Source organism: Aphelocoma coerulescens, chromosome 6, assembly GCF_041296385.1.
Source record: "Aphelocoma coerulescens isolate FSJ_1873_10779 chromosome 6, UR_Acoe_1.0, whole genome shotgun sequence".
In the NCBI taxonomy this organism is placed as follows: domain Eukaryota; kingdom Metazoa; phylum Chordata; class Aves; order Passeriformes; family Corvidae; genus Aphelocoma; species Aphelocoma coerulescens.
This window is the reverse complement of record NC_091020.1, coordinates 6,690,655-6,717,597: the sequence shown is the minus strand read 5'-3', so window position 1 is coordinate 6,717,597 and position 26,943 is coordinate 6,690,655. Positions and strand designations below refer to the sequence as shown.

Sequence of the window (26,943 nt, the reverse complement as noted above, 5' to 3'; positions counted from 1 at the left end):
CTTATGATACTTCTCTGTTGAACACTGTATGCATTTTCAATTTCTAAAACTGACATCAACTCCAGTGCTTCCAGAGACCTGCCAGCAGCTGGCAGCGAGCTGGCTGCTCCCTCTGCCAAAGAGGATTAATGCCGACTAATGCTGACTGGAGGTAGAAGACCTAATTCTATTTCTAGACATACTAGTATAAAACCAGAGCGAGTAATGTTGTCTACTAAAGACGGGTGCAGTGGTGTAAAAGGATTGCAGTTGGGAGAGTATCAGGCTCAGAGGAATTGATGGCATATTTTTTTCCAAGGACATACATGTTCAGAAACTAATAGAAAAGTTAAATTTGCTATAAAGATTTCCAATGGAAAAGAAACACTACTTCCAATAATCCTAGCTCATGTGAATAATGTAAGTAGGACATATCTGAATTTGTTTAATGGTTACCCAAAAAAGTTATTTACAATCTGTAAGGTGATATGCCCTTAACTGTTAAGGGTAGCATGTGATTTCATTAGCAGCAAAACAGGCAAAATATATTGCCAGCCAAAATCCCTTTTTCTTCCCCACCAACAAGAGTTATCCTAACCCCTTGTATTAGAATAGTTGCAGTAGGAAAAGGCCTCTAGGAGGTTTATTTGGATTTTGCTAGTTCATTTTGGTTTTACAGAATAGGAGACATTTCCCAGTCTACTGTGTATCATTTGTCTTTAGGTAACCAGAACCCAGCTGCACAAACCCTTCCAAAGCGTGAGGAGGGCAGGCAGGACTCAGGCAGGTGCAGCACTCCCAGGGGACTGAACAGGTCACCCCAGCTCCCCTGGCATGTTCAGGCCACAGAGCATCATCCTGACCCATGTAAGTGTCTCCGTTACACAGAGCAGTTGCACTGCTAGTAGGGATGAGGCTGGGATGACCATTTTGGAGGCAGCAGCTGATGGGGTCAGCATCTAGAATCATCTGGACCACATTCTCCCTTAGATTTTTTTTTCTGAAGTTTTTCAAGGAGAACACTGTTCTCTGAATTTATGAAGATTTAATTGCCTTTATTTGAACTGCTCCAAGATGAGAAGTTGTCTTCAGCATGCCCTGGCCAGTTGGGAGAAGTCATACCCCTGGCCAAGTTCTTCTCTGACCTTCGTCCTTCCCCAGGGCAGGACAAGACACCCACAGCAATGCTGACTCTGTGAGTGAGATGGGACTGCACACATGGCCACTAGGTTACAAATTCAGGCTGTTTGCCCGACACAACTGGAGAGGAGCTGCTGTATGGGCTGAGACTGCAGGGACAGGGACTTCAGTTTTGCCTTCGCTGTGCTTTCCTCTGGTAGCCCAGATTTTGGGACAAAGCAGAACTAGCTGAGTGTCAGTCTGGATCTGAAGAGGCATACTGACTTGCCTGTAAGCCAGCAAATGATTTGGTGATACTTCACAGTGACCCTTCCCTACTGGTAAACTAAACCTAAATACTTTATTTCTTCAGTTTCTTCTCACTCATCAGTGGTGGGCTCAATCAAGGACAGATGACAGATTCTGTGGCAGAGCAGGGCAGAGGACCTGATGCCAAATCTCATCCAAACTTCACAGTGCTGCCTCACAGACCTGCCATGAATGTGCTGGTCCCAACACCCTGAGAGACTACCACAGAGGACAGAGCGTGGGATGTGAAACTTTGTCTTCCTTTCCCCACCCCCCCAAGTACTCTCAGTATCAGGAAATTAATAAAAATGAGTAAAATAAAGGAATACACAAAGGACTACAAATATCCCCTTTGTTGTATCTGATTTGGATCTGGAGTGTTTCCCAGCTTCAGTCTAGCCACTTGATAATCTGAAGTGGGGAATGCTACATAAATTACTCATTATTCCCACCAGATGAGCTGTCAGAGACTGCGGAAACCAGTTCATGATCACCTCACCTCTCTCTCCTTGCTCTTTGCTGTTACTTTCCACTCTATTAAGCTCTGTTGCTAAACAGTTCTGTCTCAAGACGCTAAAAGAGATGAAGAAAGAAGGAAAGAAATAAGAAACCCTCCACGAGCATCATGTAGCTATACTTTTGAACAAAAAATCCAGAAGGACACAATGAAAGCCAAAGCAATTGTTCTTCCTCCGTTAATTCATCATTACATCCCACAGATGTCCGACAGCCTTCGCAGCCTCTGCCTGCCTGGGGTTACCAACAGTACAGACACAGGCATCCAGCCCAAAGGCTCCAGGAAAAACACAGGGTAAACTCCCCTCTTGTCAGAAGTGATCCCTGAGAAAAATAAAGGCAGCTCTGGGGCAGTTTGTGCATTTCTTGAGTTGCAGCTACTTTTACTTATTCTCAAAGCAAATCACAAATGTCATAGTATTGCATAAATATAGAGTCCTACTGCTTTGCTGCAGCTTCTGCTCATCATGTCTAGGAGCTCCATCCTCCAGGCCACTCAGCCCAGAACTTGGCACCACAACTAAAGTAACACCTCATTTTGATTTTTCTAAATTAGTCATTATTATTAGATGTTTCCAACCAGTTGCCAGAACCTATATTTCTGCCTGACCCTCATCCCTAAAGTTTCCTGTTTGTTGTTGCTTCCATGTTGCAGACAGCACAAGTGGCAGAGCACTATTGCTCTTGAAAAGGATGTTTTTACATATGGCTCTACCCCGAACACCTGGAAGTATTTGTAGCCCTGGAAAGGCAAGCGCAGATACTGGGTGGCCCTGGAAAGGCAAATGTCATTTCAAGTTAACAAATGCTTCCTGTCATTGCTTTTGGGCCAGACTAAAGCCCTGGAGTGAGCCATGCCTAGGGTTAGGAGAGACAAAATTCAAACCCAGGATGAAATCTGGAACCTCAAATGTCTCTTGCAACATCTTGATGTTTCCAACACACCACTGGCTGGCACAGCTCGACACAATCCGCTGCTGGTTTGATGTGCTGCACAACAGCAGACACCACTTCCAATCTCTCTGCAGCTGCAGCACAGTGCATTACTGGCTAATGCCATATGTTCCAGGCCCTGCAGCGAAGGGCATCCAGCACAGTCAGGAACCACAGCAGCCCCCTCCAGCTGGGAGGCAGCGAGAATCCCAGGACTCAGTGGAAAGCCTGGAGGCTAGGGGTTCAACCTAGTATTAAATCCCTCAGGGCAGTGGCAGTAACACCCGAGCTAGGAGAGAGCCCTGTATCTCCCTGTCTCACCAGCACAATCATTATAAAACCATCAAGTGATGGCTGGAGCGGCATTACTCTCTTTTTTCAGTATAGATGTGGCAGCCAAGTGTGGACACCAGTTTGCTTTGACTCCACCATGATCTGGCTGGATGTATGACAGCTCCAAAATATGCAGGATCAAAGAAAAACAGGGTTGAAAAGGCCCCACAGAGATCATTTACTCCAGTCCCTCATCCCCAAGGCAGGATCAATTTTCCCCTCATCATTCTTGGCAGACTGAAAAATAGAGAAGAATAAAGAAACCAAACTTGAGGGAACCGGGGTTCAGCTAAGTATAACTACAAAATTGTAGTCTGAACAGGAATAAAGTTGAATGCAGTTATTCTAGAAAACCACGCCACAAAATCAGTGTCAGGAACTTGATTTTATTCTTTTCTAAAATAAACAAACAAATCTGGAAGCTTTAAAATCCAGGTTATGGGTTGAGAATTATTTCATAATCCTTAGTCACCTACATAGTCAACCACTGAAGAAACACATCATATCACATCCTAATAAACAGTATGCAAATATTTTTGCAATCTAATGCTAATGATATCAAATATTATTAATATGTCATTTGGCACACTATTGTAAAAATTACATTTAACTATGTATTAACTGGAGTTGTAGCAAATGATGTATTTAGCTAATTGTATGCAATTAAATTAGAATTAAAAACGGGATGTTTCATAATCTTCTTTGCTTTTCACTAAAAATCTAAGCAGGGAATTCAATAAATGAAAGCTGCTGGAAAATCATGTGAAACATCAAGCACTGGAAGATTAATATAACACAAGGCATCATATGTTGTTCATCTAAGTTTATTAAAAACCACACCAAGTCTAAATCTTTGCACACTTCATACTGAGCTAAACTTAACTCCTTTCTTTCCTGATTCTTCATTTTATCTATTATATCCCCCAGGCTTAGATCTGTTGCATCATTACATCCAGAAACAAAACAAAAATAAAATAATAATTTTAAAAAAATCATGCCTATGTTGAAATGCCTGTATATCTGAACTGTGAAGGTAATGCAGATCCAGTACAGTACTTCATCTTGAATAATATCTCCCTATAGCATCCATGTGTGCTCCTTGCACTTGTGTCAATAAGTGATAACACATATGGGCAAAAATACAAGTGTTAAAAACTGCAGCATGGTTTGTTTTAGGAGTTTGCTCTTTGCTGCCCAGTTAACTGCTTACATGGTTTGTGTAAATATTAAATGCCTGGATGTGCTCATGCTTTCAGAGAGAAAGACTGGGAACTCACCCTGTGGCCAATCCTTTTTTGCACTTAGTTATTTCAAAGATTTCTCTGCAGGCATTGCTCCAATTTAGTACAGGCAACTGTCCTTGCAGTACTTGTAATCCAGTAACAAGGACTTGGGAGTACAAATTTGGACACTAGTGATATAAATGAACAATTTCTTTGCACATGTAAACAAAGGACAAGACCAGTTGCTCATGCAGCACCATTGTCTTAATTTTTTCCATTGTTCTGGGCAGCACACAGGCCCCTCTGAACACAGGGATGTACACCTGACCCTGCTTGTGGAGGTAGACCTTTGCATTCACCTCTCTCTCTCTCTCTCATGGGCAGCCCTGTCCTGGCTCCTGCTGCAGTCACAAGTGGTATCATGCCCACTACGAAGGAAGTTGGATCAGCTCTACCCACCACGCATTTCAGATCACGTAGTTTCAGCTTAAAGCTTTGGCAACTCTTCAGGACTTTTCTCCTAATGACTCTAGCTAACTCTAGCTGCTGTTTCTACTCTTTCATGTAGGCATCCATATCAGTGGAAAGCTCTGATTTGAAGCATTTTAATTTTTGTATGGGCATCGTTCTTTCCACCTACAGGGATGGAAAGGTCTGCAGAGGTCCACAGTCTGCTGGTGTGTGGCAACCTACAGCCTGCACCCAGGGATTTCTCCTCAGACCTAAGGAGCAGCAGAGACAAGCAAGCTGCTTTGTCTGCTCATAAATCCTTACTTCCAGCCCAAACTGATTACTTTTTCCATGTCTATACTTGCTACCTGCCAGAGGAAGGGGGTGTTATGAGGAGGTGAGAGGGGCAGGCATTTGCACAGCAGGAACCTGCAGAGAAGTCCTCTTGCTATCCCTGCCTCTATCCATGCCTGCCAAGGCAGTGGGCTCAGGCCTCTGTGCATGGGAACACAAGGTACCAGGAAATGAATAAGCACAGAGACCAATGTTCTGTAAGGTTTTGTCCCACACTGCAGGGAAAGCTTGAGGATCCCTTATTTTAACTCATTGCTATTTATTTAGACATGAGGGACCTGCATCTGCTTTTAGATGCTCATAGCCAGAGTGTTTTACCTAGCCCAGTGGGCATATCAGACACTGAAAGTTGTAAGATCAGGTATCCTATCTAAACAGAGGAACTGTTTTCATACACCACTGCAGTTATCATCCAGGACCTGCTGGAGCCAGGGGGACACTTCTATTTGCCCTGCGGGTGCTGGCTGGAGTCCCAGCTCTCAGCACTTCCTGTCATCCCCCGCCTCACTGGTGTGTTCTTCAGCATCCTTCCACCCAACAGTGGCAACTCAATGAAGCACTGCCACAATTTAAATACTTATTTGCATTTCATTAACAACGACAACATTTATTTTAATACAGTTAAATCAGAGTAGCATTTAATTTAATTTTAACAAGATAGTTATTAAGCTAACCAAATATCAATTGATTGCTAAAGAAACCACATTGTGAAACAAATAAGTTGAGAAATAAATCTTGTTGCCAGGCCATTAATGTAAAATCACATAAATAATAAACGTCTAATTAGGTTCTCTCTAATGAAGAGCTCCAACTGTTCACTGACATTCTCTGGGAGGGCTGGGGCCTTCCGAGGTTGGCCCTTAGGGAAGAGGGGCCTGATCCAAGCACCCAGAGAGCTGTACAGACAGACCTCAGCTGGGCAGCTGGGTTTAAAGAGAAGCCCAGCCTCACCATGTGCTGCCTAGTTGGGACAGCCTTGCTCTGCACCCCTCCAGGCACTGGGTGCTCAGAGACCTGAAGCACCTCACTCAGGTGTGGGTGGGAATCCAAAGTCAGGAAGCAGGGATACACCACCAGAGGCTGCTCCTGTCAACACCATGGGGCCGTAGGGTGTGGGGGTCATTCCCCCCAACAAGTGCCATATCTTAACATTGTCCTCAGCATGAACAGTTTACCACGTTTCCCTGCAAATTAGCCTGCATCTGGAATACCAAAATGGGTCAGTGACAGCAGACGCAAACATTTCCTTTTCTAGTATTGCTAAGGACTTGTAATTTTCATCCATCTGTATGTGTGGATATCACTTTCAAGGGGGTTGTTTGTTTGCTTATTTAAACACAGATCTCTTAGGGAGATCTTCTTCTGACCATCTGCTCTGTCCAGCTGTACAAAACAGTCCAAAAAACCTCACTCAAGGCAATTGTGAATCAAGTCTGCAAGTTCTGCTTAAAGCATATCGAAGTACCTGCAGGCTTGATTTAAAGCCTTCAAGTGAAGGAAAATACACCAAATCCCTACAAAAATTGCTCCAATGGCTAAATCTGCCCACTGTGAAGCACGTACACCTTTATTGAGGCTGAATTTGTCCAGTTTTAATGTTTATTCGCTGTCTCTTCCCATGCCTTCTTTTGCCAGCCACAGCAATCCCTCAGCCTCTGCCTCACAGAAGCTGAAGCAGAGCTGGCCATCAGAGAGGGCAGGGGCTCTTCTCTCTACCAGCATGATTTTTGGAGGGAAACCAGAGCAATTTCAAAGAAAAGGGTCAGAAAGCCAGTTTACTAAAGTACAAATGAATTGCAGTACAAATTTCCTTTTTTAAAAATACCAATAACCCACAACTCACATACCCCTTACCCTTAAAAATTACATGAAAATAAGATTGACTACACAGAGCCCATGCCCTCAGATAATCCAGATTTGCCCAGAATTTCCCATACAGGCACGTAATACCTCTTGCAAGTGGATCCCTGGAGGAGAGGGAGTTGTGTTCTGTTTTTGGTTTATGGATCACCAAGGTGTATATTAAGATCCAGTGAGTGCCCAGTGAGAAGATGCTGTCTCCACTAGAGCTGTAAGGCCTCCCAAGAGCTCCTTTGCCTGCATCACATTAGGAAGGTGGCACCAAAGGACCACCACCTCCCATGAATGGGCACTGGCAGCAAGGGATGAGGGGTGAGAGGTAACATGGGGAAGCTTGGACCCACACACACACATCCCCTTGCTCCCTCCAGCTCCCAGGGGAGCTTTTCCAGGTGAAATGCAACCCAAAATAAACCGTGCTGGATTAGTCACGCCATTAGATAACCTGGGCCTGCACAGCTGAGCTCTTGCGGTGAAGGTGGCTGAGTTCACATCAAGGCACGAGGGCTCATAGAGCTGAGACCACTGTTCTACTGCAGCAAGACCTGTCCCAGGGATCAGACACAGATACAGACCAGTTTTGCACAATTCTGCTGTACCATGCTGAGGCAATGAAGCTACGGGAGTCTATGACAGTAGTGTCCTGTCTCCACGTGACCTTCCCATGTGGTGTCCAGCACCAAATCCAACCCTCTCCACTATCTCTGTCCACCTCCCTTGCTCGCATACAGGGAGCAGGCCTTGAGCAGAGGCTGCGACAACACAGCACACAGAGCCCTAATTACAATAAAAGCAGCGATGTGGATTTGTCAGTGTTACATTACACAGATAGAAGCTGTGATTTTTAAGAAGGAAGCAGGTGTTTTGGAATATGATCTATTTTTCCAGGAGGTTAAGATAAGTAGTTTTCAGCTAATTATTTTGTGCCAAACCAAGCAAATCATCTGAAAAGTGAATTAGTCATCTTAGAAGACTCTCAAGATTTTATACCAAATTTTAGACTTGACATTGAACATAGGGCAGGATGAGTGGTGGCAGCAAGGGATCTAATCTGCCTCAGCTGAATTGCTAACACCAGGGCTACAGCTTGTAGCCAGTGCAAGGTAAACCACACTTTTGCTTGCATCTTTCCATTGCTGTTTTCCAAACAAGTTACTTAAACACACCTTGGAAGAAAACTGACCAAAAAAACCCCAGTAACTGAGCAAAAATCAGAAAATGTGAGGGGCCTTAGGCTATATAAGCTGTTGGAGGCTGACTGAAATAGCCGAGGGATACACAGGGGCATAGAGGCTGGGGAGAAAAGGTTGTCAGCCACAGGGACAAAGAACACACATCAATCTCTTCACAACCAGAAGATGCACCTTCCTGAGGCTACAGATGCGCATCATCCCTGAATGACCAGCACACAACAGGTTAAAGCAGTTATGCTGAAAAGGGAGAGAGCCTGCAGTGCAAATACTGTTAGTACATCCTTCACTCACAAAAGAGTCAATTATTAACTCCTCCTAACTGGCTGCCACTCCCATCCCACCTCAGGCTTTGAAAGGACTGAGCGACCACACTTGGAGGTTTAACAATGCAATCTCCTCCCCTGTACCAGGACTGTACCAACACCACCATCCACCAGCTCTTTTGGTCATGGCAGACGAAAACTCACTTCCTCGGCTTATCGTCTTGTGATAAACTTCCAGTGGAAACATTTTCTTCCTGTAAGTAACAGCATTTTGAGAAAACTCCCACCAATCCCCCCCAAGGCCTTTGGGAGAGCCCTGAGAGCTTGCTGCCAATGCCCACAAGCCAGGAGCCATCTGTGAGGGCTCTCACCCTCCTGTGTGCTTGTGGTTATGTGGTGATGACCACAAACAGCCACCACCAGCACACAAGAACCACTTTCTTTCTTGCAAGGAAACAACAAAAATGAAGCCTGAGTTGATGGTAACAGGACTCTTTGTGTAGTCCCCTCCTATCTCATCTGCTCCATCTCACTTGCATGTGCTCCTCTGCCACCTGAGCAGTGCTATTACCTATTTATTACCCGGGAGCAATGTGCCAGGCAGGGTCTCACAGGAAGCAGGAGAGCTTGATCGCTCTCCCTCCATCTCTGAAGCAGGCCCACCTCATCTCCCAGCCCCGAGGAGCACAGCAGCCACCACCAAGGGGAAAGGTAAGATACAGCTACAGCCACATCCCCGTGATCTTGGCAGGCAACATACTCTGCCCTGGTACACATCAGGAGGCAAGGTCAGCTTTTTGGGAGCAATCATTGCTCGCTTAGCTGCGTTAAATGCTACCAATAACCACATTACCATCTAGTAATTGATGATTAAGTCTGTAAGCTGAGGGAGCCACACCATGACTTAGGAATTATCTACTTTCCTGCAAAGTTCTTCCCTGAGACAGGACTTACTAAAACCTGCTTGGCACAGCATATCAGTTTCCAGGTACAATTTGAAAAAAAAAAAGGGGAAAGTAAAGCAAAGCACAGCAAGCATGCAACAACATTGTTGTGAGCTCAGATGACGTTAAATGAATTAATTTGATTCATTCTCAAATTTAATTGGCAAGATTTAATGGTTCACATTGAAAGCATGAATAACTATTTTGTTCTGTGAATGACTATAGTTGAGTGACTCGATGTCAGTGTATTTTGCCCAGGGTAAAACTTGCTATATGAATTATTCACTGCTGGGTGAATGAAATGAACGGAGGTCATGCTCATAGACAGGATGCCAACTGTGGTTTTTTGACATGACGGGGCACACTCGATGCTGACAAAGGACAATAGTTAATTTACAATGTGGTACTGGGGCTCAGTCATTCTCCTTAAGATCTTTATAGAAAGCATGGCACTTTTTGTCATGTACTCCACATTAAGATGGATTCCATGTGCCAAAAAACAATGAAGCATAGCTCACTTTTAAAAATGTTCAGTAGTTTAAAGACAAAAAAAAAAAAATAATCTACCTTCCTGTCTTGTTTGGCTGAAACATTGCTCCAAAGAAAATGTGTTTAAGAGCAACTTAAAAACAAACGAAGGAACACATCTATATATCACTTGAGCATCTTGTCATAGATGCAGTAGTTGATAACTCTTAGGAACCTCTCCGTGATAGGAAAGGATCTGGAAGCCTCTCACACAATGAGGTCTCAGACTGGGAATAATAGAACTTTTACCTAAGCTTTTATTTCCAAAGCTGAGAGGGAGAAGATACTGGACAAAATTTCAGCACTAAAGTATTTACAGTGAGCAATCAGAGGAGGACATTTTCCCAGCCTTCTTAAAAACCTGTTGCTTTAATACGAGACATTTGCAATTTGGAAAGACGGGGTGTAATTCAGCTTGATCTGACAAATGGGCCGCAAAAGTTTACTTATGCATACTAATGATACATTCATCTTCACTTTACACTTCTCAGCTGTGTGCTTATTGCAAACATCTGTGTTGCTGAAATGACTGGCATTACAACTCATTTGTATGGTGTAAAACTAGTGATGGACAAAAGCTGAGAGAGAGGGGAGGGGCTGTGAATGGGATGAATCGATGCCCTGGTGTGTATGGAAATAACCTCATGGGGAACTTCCAAACCACCAGCATGGAACAAACCTTGTGTGCATGATTATTGCACTGATGGTACACCTAGTATTTAGAAAAAAGGCTAAAGGAAAGAGAACTAAAAGGCAGCTTTGATTTTCCTTCCATGTCACACACTCCCTACCATCCAGTTGAGGGAGAGGCCACTGTTTCATAGGCCAGCAGATCCCTGGCCATGCTTAGATCACCAGTAAAGCAGCTCAATTCCTAATGCCATCCCCAATTAAAGTATTTTCTTACCTTATGCAAAAATGGTACACTTTCTCTCAAACTATGGTGTGATGGAGACTGTGCCTACCTCTGAAATGAGCCTGCCTGGATTTGCCTTGTTGTCATCCCTCCTGATGCTGGATGATTTGGCCTAAATCTTGCCTGAAACACAGTTCTCATATAGTTAACAGTAATGGGATATTTCTCCTTGTAATGGAGATATTATAGTAATGGGATATTTCTACTTGGCTCCCAGATCTATCAGGTATTTGCTCTTTGACCAGATGGCACTTCTGCTTTGTAGCTGCACATGAAGTATTCAATTTCTGCACTCACATTTGTTAGGCACTTGGCTTCCCCATGACATCCCTGGAGATCCTGGATAGAGGTTAGTGTACCAAAAAGGCTCTCAAGTGATCTTAAGAGTCTTTCTGTCCTTGGACATCCAGGTATTATCATTATTTAACTGCCTCTATTTATGGCACGACATTGTGTACTCTTCATAGTCATGTGGAACATCTCAGAGACCCTCTAGCTAGGCTGATGGACAACTGGGTGTGAGCAGCTAAAGCCTTTGCCATAAACCACTTCATATCTAAGCTCCTTAAACTGTTTCACAGCTGGCTTGGTTGATTTTTTTGGTGTATCTTGGTATTTACAGTAAAATTAGCAGGTCTGTGTAGTCATGTCAAGCTAGGAGAAAGTGAGAAGTCAATTTTGAACATGGTGTACGATGCATCTCCCAGTGCCCACGTGCTACACTGGCACAGCATTCACAGTAACGTGCACTGAGAACACACACCACAAGCTAAGTAGTACAAAATAATCTCCAAAGGGTTACAAAAGCTTCCCACTCACACAATTCCCTGTCTCAAAAATCCCTGGTCATGAACCCTTCTGCAAGGCATTTCATCACCTCTTTTCTTAATTGTTGCTAAAACTTCAGTACCAAGCTACGGGCCCTGTCTGCACAAAGGAGCAATGAATTGAGCTCTACAACACCATGCTGCTCGCTGCAGAAGCACCTGCTAGCTGACAGACCTGCTCCATACCCGCCTCCTGCTGGTGGAGCCCCACTCTTCTCTGCTGTTTCTCTAGCAACACTGCGCAAATCACCAAGAAACTTGGATAAACTTGGCAAGTGCATTTCAAATCCCAAGAGCTGCCCAACTGAATTTGTATTTTCACATGTGGGCACTTTGGAGACTGCTTTTGCACATTGTGGATCAGCTCATCGATGGGAGAGCTGAGTAGCCCACAGAAGCTACTCCAGCAATTTCTTCCCTGCGCTTCTACTCCAGAGGCACTGAGAGCCTTCTCTTGGGCTGGACCTGTGGCCATCTCAGTTGCACAATTGCATTTGATATGACCGCATTATACTCACATATAGCATTATTAACAAACACTACAAGAATATAAAAATAGATGCATTGTTACAGTGGGGATACTGTAACGCCTTTATCAAACCAGGAGTCCCGTGGAAAAGAAACAAATATATGGACAGATTCTTGCTAGATGTTTCAGAGATGTTTATTTCCCCAGCCGCATGGCCGGGCTCTGCCGAGGAACTGTTACAGTCAGGACCCGAGCTCCTTTTGCCCGCGCAGGAAACACAAACCAGCCAATGGGGAACGAGACTGACCAGGGGCAGGGAAATCCCGTGCCTCCCTCAGGGCTCCCGGGGCTACAGGGCGGGGAAGGGACCCCGACATTTCACCCGTTTTATTTTAATAAAAGGAGAATGAAGACAACTGGATAACCATAACAAGAACAGTTTCAAAACAAAACAAGCCACCCTCCTGAGTCTTTAAATGTCCAAACAGATTCTCTGGAACATCTTACGGCTGACAGAAGGGAGACAGAACTCTCTGGACATGCTTGTGGGGAAACTGAGGCAGGAGAAGGTTTAATTTCTTCCCTCCCCCTTTTCATCCCCCACTCGGCATTGGAAAAGGATTTTTGGGGAAACAAGTGGCAAAGGCATGGTTTTGTGAGGAAAACCATGGATGGAAAAACGGATTGGGAATACACTGGGGGTAATAGGACATAGGGTAAAAGGGAAAGGTGGGATTAGGAAAGGGAGACTGTAGGGGGGGTTTACAATGGAGATATTGTCTAACATGACTACGATTTTTTGTATATATACTGCCTTTTACAGGAACACCATCAGGCCCAGTGACCTGCGATGCTTGTAACCCTTTTCTACCTTGTATGATTTTGAATTCCACCACCTCTCCATCTCCCAAGCTTGGGATGCATTTTTCAGGGTTATTCCTTTTAATAGCAGCTCTATGCACAATATGTCTTGCTGGTTATCACATCTTGTTATAAAACCATAGTTTTGTTTAACATTATACCATTTCACTGTCCCTAAGATCTTAGCTACTATGGTCTTTTCCTTTTTCCGAGTGGCTGCTGTTTTCTGTCTTGCTGTGTCTTTGCTCGCTCTTTTGGTCGCTCCCGTGTTGGAATTGTCGGGGCTGCTGGTTCCGGCGCGCTTTTCCCGGGGTCGCGTTTGGGGCCGCGCGGGCCGGGCCGGGCCGCGCCGCTCCGTTCTCCGTGTGTCGCCTCCTCTGCTCTCAGCTTTGCTGCCGCTGCCTGGGGCTGCGCCCACATCTCGGCTGGGCCCCCAAACGATGACCCCCCCGTGCCCCGCTCCAGCGCGCGTTTCGGCTGGGCACAGCTCCACTCTGCCGCCACCAGCCGCCGCCCGCGCGCCGCCCCTCTCGTTCGGGCGCTCACGGGGCTCGCTCCACCACGCGCTGCGCGGGGCCGGGCGGGCACTGCTGGGTCCCGCCGCTCCCACCGCGCCTCGCTCTGCCGACACTGCGGCTTGCGTGGCTCTGCCCGCACACGGGAACCGCCTCGCTGCTGCTCGCAGAGCGCTCGGTGCACGTGGCCTGGGTCGCACAGTCCCTGAGCCAGGCTTCCCTTCGCCAGGACACAGCTGACATTGCTCAACAGTCTTGGTTATTAAATAATATTCACGAAAATATTCTTCCATCGGCATATATTTTGACTCAAATATTAACTGGGTCCAAACGGTCTTCCAAAAGCCCTTGGTAAGAATTAAATTGCAAGAAACATAGAAAAAGTTCTTAAACAACCATGCCAGGAAGTGTTTCAGTTCTTTCTGAGCTTGAATCAAGCTAAAATTTACAAATCGTTGTTCAAGAATCATTTTAAGTTTAAGATAAATGTCCATATGTGGCTCTGAAAGCCAAGAGTCTTCCCACGGTTCCTCCGTAGTTTAGATATGGAATAGCAAAACAAAACCAAGAAGAGGAATCCAAAGTTTCCAGGGTTTACTCACACAAATCAGTCACTTAGGGATCGGGGATCGTTCTGCCCTCAATTCTCACCATTATGTTACAGTGGGGATACTGTAACGCCTTTATCAAACCAGGAGTCCCGTGGAAAAGAAACAAATATATGGACAGATTCTTGCTAGATGTTTCAGAGATGTTTATTTCCCCAGCCGCATGGCCGGGCTCTGCTGAGGGACTGTTACAGTCAGGACCCGAGCTCCTTTTGCCCGCGCAGGAAACACAAACCAACCAATGGGGAACGAGGCTGACCAGGGGCAGGGAAATCCCGTGCCTCCCTCAGGGCTCCCGGGGCTACATGGCGGGGGAGGGACCCTGACAATGCATTGTTTGGAAAGGTGAAAAGTGGGAGCAGATTTTGCAGATATTGATTTCAGCAGCCTCAAGCATACCCCTTCAACCTAGCACATCAACTGGCACATGGGGCTCACTGGCTCAGACCTGAGTTACATTATTTCACTGGCCATTTCCTTGCACACTCTCCTCCCGGGGCACGGGGATGGAAAAGGGAGCAGCCCATTTCCACACTCGGAATACCATTTCCCACCCTCTGGATACAGCCCTGACAAGCGCAGGAGCAACAGGGTGGGTGCCTGACTTTGTGTGCACCACCCCACGGGGAGAGGCAGGGCAATAAGCATCAGCAGGGGGCATAGCAAGGACTGCGGGGCACTTGCCACAGCCACGGCAGGGGCTCTGCTGCCCGTGGGGCTGGCTCCAGCCTGTGGAAAAGGCACATCAGGTGCTCCCTCCAGTACTTACTCATTTGCAGAGATGAGGAGGGCAAGGGGGAACATGGGAAGAAAGAAAAACAGCCGAGTACGAACGAAGAGTAAAGTAACCAAAACAAATGCAAAGTAAAAAACCCAGCCCACTTCCCTGGTTAATTTCGGTAGCTGCATTCACCAAAAAAAGGCTGGATGGCACAGCAAAGCAAAGCATGCAACTGTGCTTAGAGGAACATCTGAATGAAATCCTGTCTCGCTGCCACCTTCTTACAGAGATGCTCTGCAAACATGGCCCACTTCTAAAATAGCTGAACAAAGGCTGCGCGTCGCAGCACTTATGCAACGGCACAACCGAAGGGTGCACAGGGAGAATTCGCTCCTCTTTAGCCCTTTCAAAAAAAGAGTCTGTGCCACTCTGAAGCCTACAATAGAGAAGCTATTAACTTGAGCTATGCTTTCCAACCCCTGCTGTATTATTTTCAGGGCTGACTGCTGCAGACTGAAGAATAATTCCTAATTTTTCTCTCTTTCTGTAAGCTCTGAATGTTTATTTTGTGTAGACATCTGTCCAATTTCAGGTAATTTCACGTCTGGAATGTCTACATAAGTAGGTGTGTGGGCCCATCACAAGGCAAATATAAACATTGTTGCAGGAATTGCTGAGGACTTTTCATGGAGAAGATTTGTGCCTTGGTGTATATGTGCTATTGACAAAGATTTACTGCACTTAACAGATCTGCATTTTGTTAATTTGTACAATTTCTATCAGGAGTGTAATCTATCATGCACAGAAAATCCCTTTCATGGGGAAAAGTGAGAGCTACAGAGCTCTTCACTGCTTTCTGCGTTGTCCTTCTTGTTTTAGGTACATTATCAATGAATAATATCCTACAACAAATTACAAAGATTGTGGTAATTGAACATGTGAAATATTGGTGATGCAGCAAGCCTCCAGATTGCTAAACAGTATTTCAACAGGACCCTCTCGAAGCAGAAACACGCTAAACTATACCATTCCTTGCTGCTTCCAACTCCTACTTGGTGCTGATAACTATCTACCTTCAAAGCACAGTTGGATGAAATGTAAAGGAAAAGCTAAAATAGTGCACCTTGCCATCCATGCACACTCAAGTGCCAATCAGCTAAAGGCTGTCTGGAAACAGAAAGTCACAGCTATTATTTTCTTTCACAGTCCCTATTGCCATTGCTGGGATGGGATTTTCTGAAAACACACATGCAAAGTGCATCCTGTTATTTAACTTCACCGTTTTTTTCACCAAATTACAAAGGAACACTGCCCTTCCCATGCCTGGCTTCATCAGGCCTGTGCAGATAGAGAATCAAACTGAATAAATTCTTTTCAGAAGTTTGCTGAATTGACGGACAGGACAAGCTCAGAGCACGTTACTGCCTGCTTCACTCCAAGCACAATGCACGAGGAGGTGCATAGCATAGCTACAGCAAGTCATTCCTGGCAGAACTGGCTGGTGCCTCCTTGACTCCAGCTCACAGTTTATCCATTTGTCAAAAAACCAAGCTACAATCACTGCAATAGTACCAGGCACCAGTGTGGGGATCAGATGAGATCTTTTCAAGTTTCCAATGTGCTAGGAAGTTCCTCTAAGTGATAAAGGATTGAATATCTGAGATGCTATGTTTTATTCCATGGAGAACTCACAGGATGACTGAATTAAAAACACAATACTCTGAGAATTCCTCCTCTTTGGTCCCTGTGTGACATTTACCTGTTAACTGTACCACTGCCTACACCCCTAAGGGAAAGATCCTGGACTAAGCAGTAGACTTATACCTGGGTTTGGGCAGCGTGTTCCTCAGGCAGTCCACAACAGTAGAGTCCGGCTTCAGCTGTTAGCAAAGCGCTCCGAAACACGCCACTGCACATCCTTATCCCAGCACTGGGATGTCTCTTTGGTTTAGACAAATGGCCCCCAGGGCTGCAATTTTGTGTGTCCTACACCTGCTTCTTTTTTTACTGTGAAAGTAACCATTGTGCTGTGCTGCTTAATAGCAGAGTAGAAAAGCTTGTAGAGGTGCTAAAGCAAAGGTCCTGGGGCTGAAGTTACGTGGATGCACATAACACACACACAAATCTGGCTATTCCCATCACCCAGATTTGTTGATCCACTTGTCTTTATAAAAGATGAGAGGATTGGGAGAGTAGACTTTTACCTCACAAATGTCTTGATTTTACTTACTTGTCCCCAAGTGTCACAGGCCCCTTGGACAGCCATCACCCCCTCCTCCCACACATCTGCCTGGAGCACAAATGCCAAAACAAACATGCTAGATACAGAGGCACTTCTCAGACTATTATAGAGCCTATTTTAACAGATGACTTATGTCTGTGGAGTAATATATGTGGGAAACAGAGATACACTTCACACTTTTAGGAAGCTCAGAAAACTGTGATACTTCTAGGAATACAAATGACATAGGTTTAAATACATTGCAGAATTTCTATTATCACCCTGTTTAGAAAATCCTTGTGCCTGGATTTCAATTCAGCTTTTCTAATAAGTACCATTTAAACGGCTAACTGAAAAGTTCAGTTACCTTCATGAATGTGGATATTTCCTGATATATGTTGTACTGATGCACAGGATTGCAGAGGATTTTTTTTACATAGGCAATGGAAAGTTTGTTGTGGTTCACATACACAGCAAACATTTCAGCAATATTTCAGCTGTAAACACCAGTTGGTGAAGTTGTGCATCACTCACTCAGTATGGTCTTCAGGTGCAAGGGTTTTGTTTAAGTACCTACAATCTCTCTCAGGCAAATCTACCAGCTAGATTTCCATTTTATTTTTAACAGTAAGCGATCAGCTGTAGAAGGGACATTTGCAAGTGTGAAAGCAAACGAAAGTGTGGGGGAGCAAGAAGGAGGGAAAATGACAAATGCTTTACTGAAGATCCTGGCAAAATATTGTTTGTTACTAGATAGGCTTTCTCACAATAAAATTATTCAAAGAGAAGGGACACATCAGGGAGGACATGGACAGAGCTGTGACCATAGGACCAGAGCTCAAAGATAGTGCGGATTCAGACTATACAGAAATATCACAGCATGGGCTCTTCTAAAGATCATGGTCTACTTTTCAACTGACACCCACACATCAAAATATTGCCTATATTTGGCAATCTAGTTAATAATCTAGTTATTGTCACTTGTAACTATTGGAGTCCAGAAGCTGAAATAATATTTGGTTAAATTATCATTGGTTATTTGTGTAAAAGTCCTACTCCACCCTTGCCAATTTTAGAGCAAAATTTGAGGTCTGTAAGTATGGATGGATGACACTAAACTTCACTGCACCTTATATCCATAGGTGGAGATCAACTATACTGAAAAGCTACTGAAATGGGAAGGGCAAGTCTCTGGAAAAGCCTAAAAGGTAAAAACCAGCCAGTGATGTTCTCTACTATAAAGGAGGGATGTGACATAAGAAAAAAGTTTGAATGTCACATGGGTTGAGACTTGCAGGAGGTAGGGAAAAGTACTCTCCTAAGGACATATTTTTGGAGCTGCTGTGGGAAATCTCTCGGCAGGCAGATCTTGCTGTGGGGGAAGCTCACACCCTGCCGTGAGGGAGGGCTGGCCCATTTGGAGCTTAGGATAAACACTTGGCAGGAAAGCAAGCTCCATCAAGGATCTGTATCAGGACTGGGCATGTCAGTCCTGCAAAGATTAACACATATGCTAAGCTTTCTGCACATGAATGTTCCCACTCTAATTCATGGGTGTAAACATATGCGTGTGCATAGAATCAGGACCTCAGTGCCTTTCTTCTGTAGATCACATGGAAGTTTTTCTGACTGTAAACGTGCAGGAAGGATTTTGAGCAGAACTAAACAGCTTCTGCTACAGGCCAGAGTGTTTTGAGACCAGCACATAGTCAGAAATATGATTGGTCCATATGGCTTTTTGTCACAAGATTCCCTCAACAAAAGTGCCCCTGATAACTAGGAATTCTTTCATTTTTTAAATTTAATTTTTTGATTGCTGCTAAACTTGTTTCTCATCTGCTTAAATGTACCTTTATATAATAGAGAATTGCCTTCAACTATACATTAGCTTGTGGCATATGGGAACAGTGTAAAACTAATCTGAATAATTATTTATTTTATTACAGTTTTGTCCAAATTACTTAAGATTGTTCACACTTTCAAGGGAACTTTTTCTTACATATGCCTTACTAAGCCCAGTTCACTAAAGATTTGATCAGATTTATATCATTATCAGTGTTCTTGTCAAGGGAATTCAAAACATTTTTGATCAGTGGATCATTACATGTGTTATGGGCTTTTTATTAGTATTCTTCCAATTGTGACAATAATTTATCTAATCCCATTTTGTTATAGCCCATTTGATGTGCTGATGAGCTGCTGGAACTTGAATTTTGAAGCAAAATTATCAAATCAGATGTGGTCAGAGCAGTGAGTTCTTCAAGCACTGACAGTCTTGATATTCAGACCAAATTTTTTTTTCTAGTTCACCAACAACTTTCCTTTATAGAAGGATAATTTGTGTGCTGACCAATATGTTATTTGCAATCATGAGCAGAAAAGCTGCTCAATGTACAGCAGGAATTAGTCTTTCTGGGCCTTAGCTGACAGCCTTAACCAAGAGCATTTCTCCTACATTGGGAAACTGAGGTCTCTATACCAATTACTGCTGCCTTTTTACAGTCAAGGATGGGGAGGGGGGTGAAACAACTTTGAGGATTGGATTCTACAGATGATTTAGTTGAATCATGAGTAAATCAAAAGGAAAGATGAAAAGAATTCCTGGGAAAGTATTTATGAACCCATGGGACTGAATGACAAGCATTGGAGATTGCTAACAGAGCTAGTAGAGGGAAGTGCGATACCTTGAGCAGTGATTTTTGAAAGTTCATGGAGAACAGATGAGGTGCCAGAGGATTTCAGAGCCACAAAATACAGCACTCAATTGAGTTATAAAAAGGGGCATCCAGGAATTTACTAAGCAATTCATTTAACTTCAATAGCAAGTAAACTATGTAAGGAGTCATAAAGGAGCCATTATGAAATCTTAGAGCAACCCAGAATAATAAATAATTGGGTGGGAAAGGGCTTTAAGAGGTCATCTAGTAATCTCATCAAAAATCTTTTAAGAGTCAAAATTCAGAAAAATATGGTCCTTAGATATGCACATTTCAGCTGGCCTTTTCTACACACCCAAGGAGAGAATTCAGCCTTTTCTTGGGGAGGGGGAGCATTCCTTAAGCAGAGGCCATTTTAAACAGAGGAGTTCCTTGCCTTTTCTGCACAGCTTGGTCTCACTATTGAGTGAAAATCCTTGGAGGTGACAGGAAAAATTACAGCAGCTGGCACGGGAAAGGAAAGCTGTTAAAGTTGATGATCCTCTTTTTCAAATTAATATTCCCTGGACAGAGACCCAAGTAACAGATTATTTGGGGGCGAGCTGTGATAACACAAGCAGCTAGTGCTGCGATGGAGGGCAGTGAGAGGAGAGTCTTCTAGTGAAGGGAGGTTGTAAAAGAAACCCTCCCCTGCCCAAACTCATGGAGCAGCAGAGAAGTCAGCCTGCCCTTGGAGAAGCAGAAGAGGCTGCAGCCAGCACCAGGGGAAAGAAGAACCCTGGTGCCTCCAAAATTCCCACCTGAGCCAAGGTGGGTGAGAGCTCCCATGCCCATCCACAGGTTGTCACTCCCTTACCTTCCCTGTTCTTCTAACACTTCTGGGTGGCCAAGCAAGGGGAGTTCTGCCATCGCTGGGGCCAAGGACAAAAGTTACTTTTCTTTACAGCTTGAAAGGCTCTTTAACTATTAATTGGAAGGGTTTAAAACTTTCCTTTCAACCCATCCTTCTGTGAGCTTTCACGTAGTCACTGCAATGTTAAACAGTAACTTTGGGGTCTCAAGTATTGTACTGAGTTTTACAAAATCACTCAGGAGATCCAGGGAAATAGTGAGTGACACATTAGATTAGGGGACTAGGATGGGGCCTCTGGTGCTCAGCCTAAAATGCTGAATTGCAGCCTGACCTTAACAGAAGACCATTTACCCTGAAACACCATAGTGCCAGTATGGTACGAGAGATTACCTCTGAGGTGAAATCCTACATCTTTCCTTGTGCTCGCACATGATTGCTCATCAAAGCCAACCAGCCAAACGGCCTGAATACTGACTGAAGTAGCAATCTGTGACTGCAAAACTTATCTAGGATGTTGCCCAGCCAGATACATGTGTATTTTCCCTTTAAATGCAAAATGGCACAAGGACATTTTGAAAGGGTTGAGGAAAAAAACCAGAAGTTTACTTGTCATTAGATGTAGATAGTAATAATCAAAAGCAATAATCAAACCATGTGAGGAAATTGAATACAGACAAACTGCAATGCTAAATGAGAGAGGAGCGCCAATTATGTGCAACAGAGCTCTTATTATATGGCATTCTGATTACCTTAAATTATATTTTTAACAGACATCCATTTTTATTTTTACTTCTAAAACAGGTGAAGTTTTTTTCAAGTATTGACGTCAGCTAGCCTCATCAATTGTTCCTGTAATAGCTCAACTACCACTACAGCCACAAATGCTATGAAAGAGCTAAGTACTCCCTACACAAAGGGGATTCGGTTTGGGTATTGCCACAGCGCGTATGCGTGGCCTAGTCTTTTACAGAGTAGTAATTGATATTGATTTTGTGTGGCAGAGGTTCCCTCCCTCTATGCACTGGTCTTTATTGAAAAAAAAAAAAAGTTAAAGACATGATGATCCATCTTGAAAATAAATCTAATTTTTTTTCTTCTTTAGAAAATGCAGTGAATGCAGTGCTCATGAGATGTTCTGGACTGACTCCATGGCAGACCTCCAGCACGGTCTGCAGGAGAACAAGTCTCCACGTGGAACTGCCTGCACCTCTTGACCATGGTTTTGGGGTGATCCTTTGAGGCAGCACAGCAGTACCACATGGAATTCTCTTTGGCACAAGGGTCCCCACCACTCAGAGGCCATGCAACAAGAGTACCATGACCCGCTACAACCTGGATCAGAGGCCACCAGCTCTGTCAGCCATCAGCTGGCAATGTGGCTGCCAGTTCCACGTCCCAGTCACATTCAACCCCTGCTGTGTCCCGACCTGTACCCTCCATTATTTCCTGTTTGTCTTTCCTTTGTGTCTCTGACCCTTATTGAGTCTGTATCCTTCTCTCTCACAGGAGTCCTGGATTGCACTATTTATTTATCATTGCTCTTATTTTGGTTTTAAAAGACATCCACAACTTGGGGATGGGAGGGAAGGGGGGGGGGGGGGGGGAGGAGTGGATGCTACCATGAGTGCCTGGTAATGGCTCAGTGGAAAACTTCAAACTGTGCCAGGCTAAACACGGAAGGCCAGGAGAGCTGCAGAGGCCAGCCAAGTCCAAGGAAGCACTTGAACTCCCTGGGGAAGGCAAGGGAAATCTACTGAAAACAGTGAAATGACACTTTTGCTTCCTTCCTGTTTATCACACGAACACAACTGGGGTTTTACTTCCAGTGGTGAAGAAGGTTTTGACCAACAGGAGGTTTCACATGACACCACAGAAGGGCTGGAGGCGACTGGCAAGCCGGCCATGCTCAGTCTGACATGGCAGCAGTGTCGGATGCCAAGGGCTCACAGCACCGCACAGCCCAGCAGCTTCCCAAAGCCATGCAGAGCCACTTCTGACTGTGCACCTGAACCCTTGGATTCATTTACTCCTCCTCTACACCCCAAGAATGGTTGCACGTTCACCAAAACATCTTCACTGCCCAGAGATTTCATGTGCCCTTGGATGCAGTTTTAGTTCAGGTACCATGTTCATTTATGACAAGCACCTTTCACAAGCACAAACATACCTGCTGCACCTACACAGAGACTTTAGATGGTAGCTGGCATCTATCCAAGCCTTATGGATAAAAACAAATGTTTTGGAAGGCCCATGGAAATGTGCTCTCCCATAAAATGTCTAGCACCTCTTGCTGCAGCCTGACCTAAAAATAGTACAAGTATAGTTCAGGCTTTTGTCATTCCCACTGCCCACGGGAGCAGGATGTGCAGAGGCAGAGGATCACAGGATATAAAAAGTTCATTCAGGAGTCTGTCTTCTTTACATTCTTAGAGTGACCCCAAACACTGTAAGCTTCCCTTTTAGTTTTGACTGGAAAATTTGGCTTTTTCCTGACCCTCCACTAGCTGGTGGGAAGCGGCAGACAGAGCCCAGGCCATCACTTTGATGCTGCTTTCCTGTGATTCTGACAGCTCTCCCAATTCCCGTGGCCACAAATTTGCCATGCCTCCCCATTCCTACCCAGCACAGCTGAGCATCCCTACAGCATCCATGTCCCAAATTCAGCAGCAGGGCTGCTGCCACCTGAGACCAACGTAGTCCTTGCCCACCTTTGCCAGAGCAAGGCCAGCAGAAAATGGACTCCCAGCTGCACCCGGTGGCACCAATATTGTGTCCCACAACAAAGAATAGGACAAACTGGACTTATTGATTAACTAAGTTGAGCTCCTCTAAAAAGTCCATAAAGTAAGATTAAACATTTCTTCTTTTTACTAATTTTTTCTCAATCTAAGATTAAAAGCACTTCTTTCTGAAACCTGAAATCTTCCTGATAACCCTAAAGTGGCGGTGTGATTTGGAATGAGATGGTGACCATGTATATAAGATGAAGAAGATACAGAGGTTTCATTTCCTACAAATTAATTTTCTACAAGCTGTGTAAACTTTCCTTCATATAAACAAAGTCTTTACAGACAAAGACGTTAGGGTTTTTTCGCCTTTCAATTATTTAGAGAAAAAATAGAAATGCAATTTTACTGTCTAGGCACTTCAACCCGTACCAGCAGATTGAGAGCTGTTCTGGTTGCCTTCTGCAGTGCACTTCCTCACGCTTCTGACTGTAAAACAAATGTAAATAAACTTGCAAAGAAACAACCTTGTACAGCCGGATATTACTAAGTAGTTTCAAGTTTCTGCACTAGATTGACAACAATTTGTATTTACTCCCCCGAAATACAAATGCTATGATCTCTCACTGCAAAGGGGCAACATATGAGAGACAACACAACTGCCATGGCAATACCATGGTGTCATCTTCACTCCCATCACTTTTCCATGCCCTTACTTCAGGGAGGCTCCAAAATTCAGCTCTAAAAATGCACTAAACAGTCATTGTGCAAAAGAGGGAGCAATCCACATAATCAAATTTAGTGGCCCAGCTCTGTTTTGTGTATTTGGTCTCAGCCTGTCCCAGCTGGACATAGAGGTAACGGAGGGGAGCTGCCAATTCACTTTGCCCTCACTCTTGCACTTCGGATCCTCTGTGAGGAGAAGAGTGTTGTCCCTCCTCAGAGAGCTCAGGGCCCCCACATTTTGGAGGAGGAGTGTGACAAAGAACAGAGATGATTCAACACCCTGAGGGCTTGGCATACTCCTGGAAGGAGCAGGGAGCACCCTGAAGCCTCAGTGGTGATGGAGAGGTGATGGCTTGCCTGAGGACACAGAGAAGTGGCTAGAGACTGTAATACAGGAGGCACCAGACTTAAAAACAAGAGAGGGGAAGGACCTACCCTCCAAGGACAAGATAAGAGTGCTATTTTAACCTGAGAATTTTTCTTCTTCAAAAAGTCACACTGGTGGAGCTTGTTTTGAGAAAACATGGAGCACAGTGTCCCCAGGAGACTCCTCATTTGTGCACTTTCAGGAAACACTGCAGGTCTACCAGAGGGCTTGACTCACAGGCCATTAGATGTGGCTTTGCCAAACAGACAAACAAGTCATTGTGGACAAATATAAAGTACCATCAGAAAACAGCAGCATCGTCCTTTAAAAATATTCCATAGCACTTAATTCCCTCTCATATTCAAGTGTCCAGAAGACCAATTAGAAATGCTATTTGCTGTTATTTGTTTTCCTTCATGGTATTAATCTATACAAGTACATTGCATATCATTTAAGAGGAAGAGTGTTTTCATACATCCAAAAAATGTTTTTGTTTCATTAATGCCCCATATCTAAAAATAAACCCAGCAGATTTAAAATGAATGCTCGTGATATTTGCCTACCCTCCAAAAAAAAAAAATCCATGCCTGAGGACATGCTTTGCTAGAGAAACAAGGGACACCTCCTCTAATTGATGCTGTTTAGAAAATAAAGCAGAAGAGTCACTTGTGCTCACAGTTCCCCACGTGGGTTTAACCTCTACCCCCAGGCATTTTGCACAACCCCGTGGGGAGCATTCATGCCGTGTTGCCCAGGACTGAGCACTTCGGCTCAGGCGCCAGGAGCAGCGGTGCTGCCAGGCTGCCAAGAGCCCCAGCTCTGCCTGCAGTACCTGCGAGCGAAGGTTGCTGGGAGTAATGACTGCCTTGCTCTGGCTTATTCTGGAGTACTTGGGGTTTAATCCTGGAGGGCAAAATTTCAGAGCAGCAACTTCTAGAGCAGCTAGTTTGCAAGAATATAATAACCAGGGAATATGTTGTCGCTACAACCATCTGTACTTCAATCAAACAACCTCATTGGCCACTACGACTGTTAACCTGTTCTCCATCTGTTTATGAGGGGTTCTCTGTCACACATGAGAGGCTCACATAAAGGCAGGGCTACACCTTTTTCTGTGTCACTCCTGTCTCCAGCCACTGCTTCTCAGGACAGATACAACCTGCAGCTGAGATAGCAGTCTCAAATTCTGCTTTTTTTTTTTCCTCCCCTATCTCTCCCCATGGCTGTAATACCTGTTCTGACAGTACCAGTGGTCTGACTTTCCAGCTATGACTGCTGAGGAAAAAAAAAATATATACCAGCAGTGAGAATAGATGCCTTAATTCTGCTGCTCCTTAACTTAATAAAGCCAAATATGTAACAAAATCTGATTTTTCACTTTTCTTTATTAGGTACTTTATCATTTGGGCTCCGTTGTCCAACCTGATTTGTTACTACAAGATAAAGCAGTTACATGCTCAAACATGATTCACTGTAAAACTCCAGCCTGTGAAACCCCAGCCCAGCAACAGAGCTGTGCTGGCAATACCATGGCTAACAAACATACATGTGTTATGTGTGACACTTGAGGAGAGCAGTGACCACAGGCCTATGCTATCCCTCTCTTCTGCTGCTCCCCAGATCTCCCTGAAGTGGCACAGAAACCAAACTGGGGAGAGACCACCACAGGGTCTGCCACAGAGGGCAGGGAGGCAGCCAGTGGCATGGGGCCAAATGCAATCCAGACCAAAGGGGAGCCACAGGCAAGAAAATGAAGAGCATGAGGAAATCAGGTGAATAAAAGAAAAGAAAACCTCTCTCAAGAGCTGCAGAGAGGTTTTGCCAGACAAAGGGAGAACCAGGCAGCTGCATAGCTGCTCTCTAAATCACTACTCAGATGTGCTACATGGTCCTGGCTCGCTGGGGTGCAGCATCTGGCTGGACCCTTAGCCAGTCCAGCAGGCTCAGGCTGTTTCCAAGTGGGGTGGAAGCCAACAGGCCTCCAGCCAACAGTGTCCTGCAGGAGCCCTACCTGGCAGCCCTGCCTGCAGCTGCTTACATCACAGACAGCATCCTGCCAGCCACTAGCTCCTCACCCCCAGTACCAAGGCCAGCCAGGAGGAATGGCAGCCACTGGCCACCCGCCAGCACATCTTGCATTGCCTTAAATACTCTGCTCTGACTAAATGTCCTGTTCACTATGAAACAAATCTACTGGAGGAAATGAACAGGATTTTGTTTTTAAAAGTATTGTGTCAGGTACATTAACAGTTCTACCATACGTGTTACTCAGCTCTTCAGAGAGTGCTTGGGTTTCATTTCTGCTGTAATTTTATCACCATCTTGCTTCAAGCCTCTCCTTGGTTTCCTGCTACTTAATTTATTTTCCTTTGCAGTCATATATTGAGGCATCTACAGTGCTCTGCTGGCTGCCGAACCTCTGAACACATCACACCAAAGTGTTACAGTGAGTCACCCATGGCTCTTGTTTGC

At 44.6% G+C, this 26,943-nt stretch overlaps 1 long non-coding RNA gene across 1 annotated transcript; it reads left to right on the top strand.

The window, feature by feature from the left end:
- The first annotated feature begins 8,682 nt into the window (after nucleotides 1–8,682).
- LOC138112800 (uncharacterized) lies at nucleotides 8,683–22,183 on the top strand. The gene is made up of 3 exons (XR_011151841.1): nucleotides 8,683–8,788; nucleotides 18,285–18,350; nucleotides 21,755–22,183. It is a non-coding gene; the product is annotated as an uncharacterized lncRNA (long non-coding RNA).
- The last annotated feature ends 4,760 nt before the right edge of the window (nucleotides 22,184–26,943 follow it).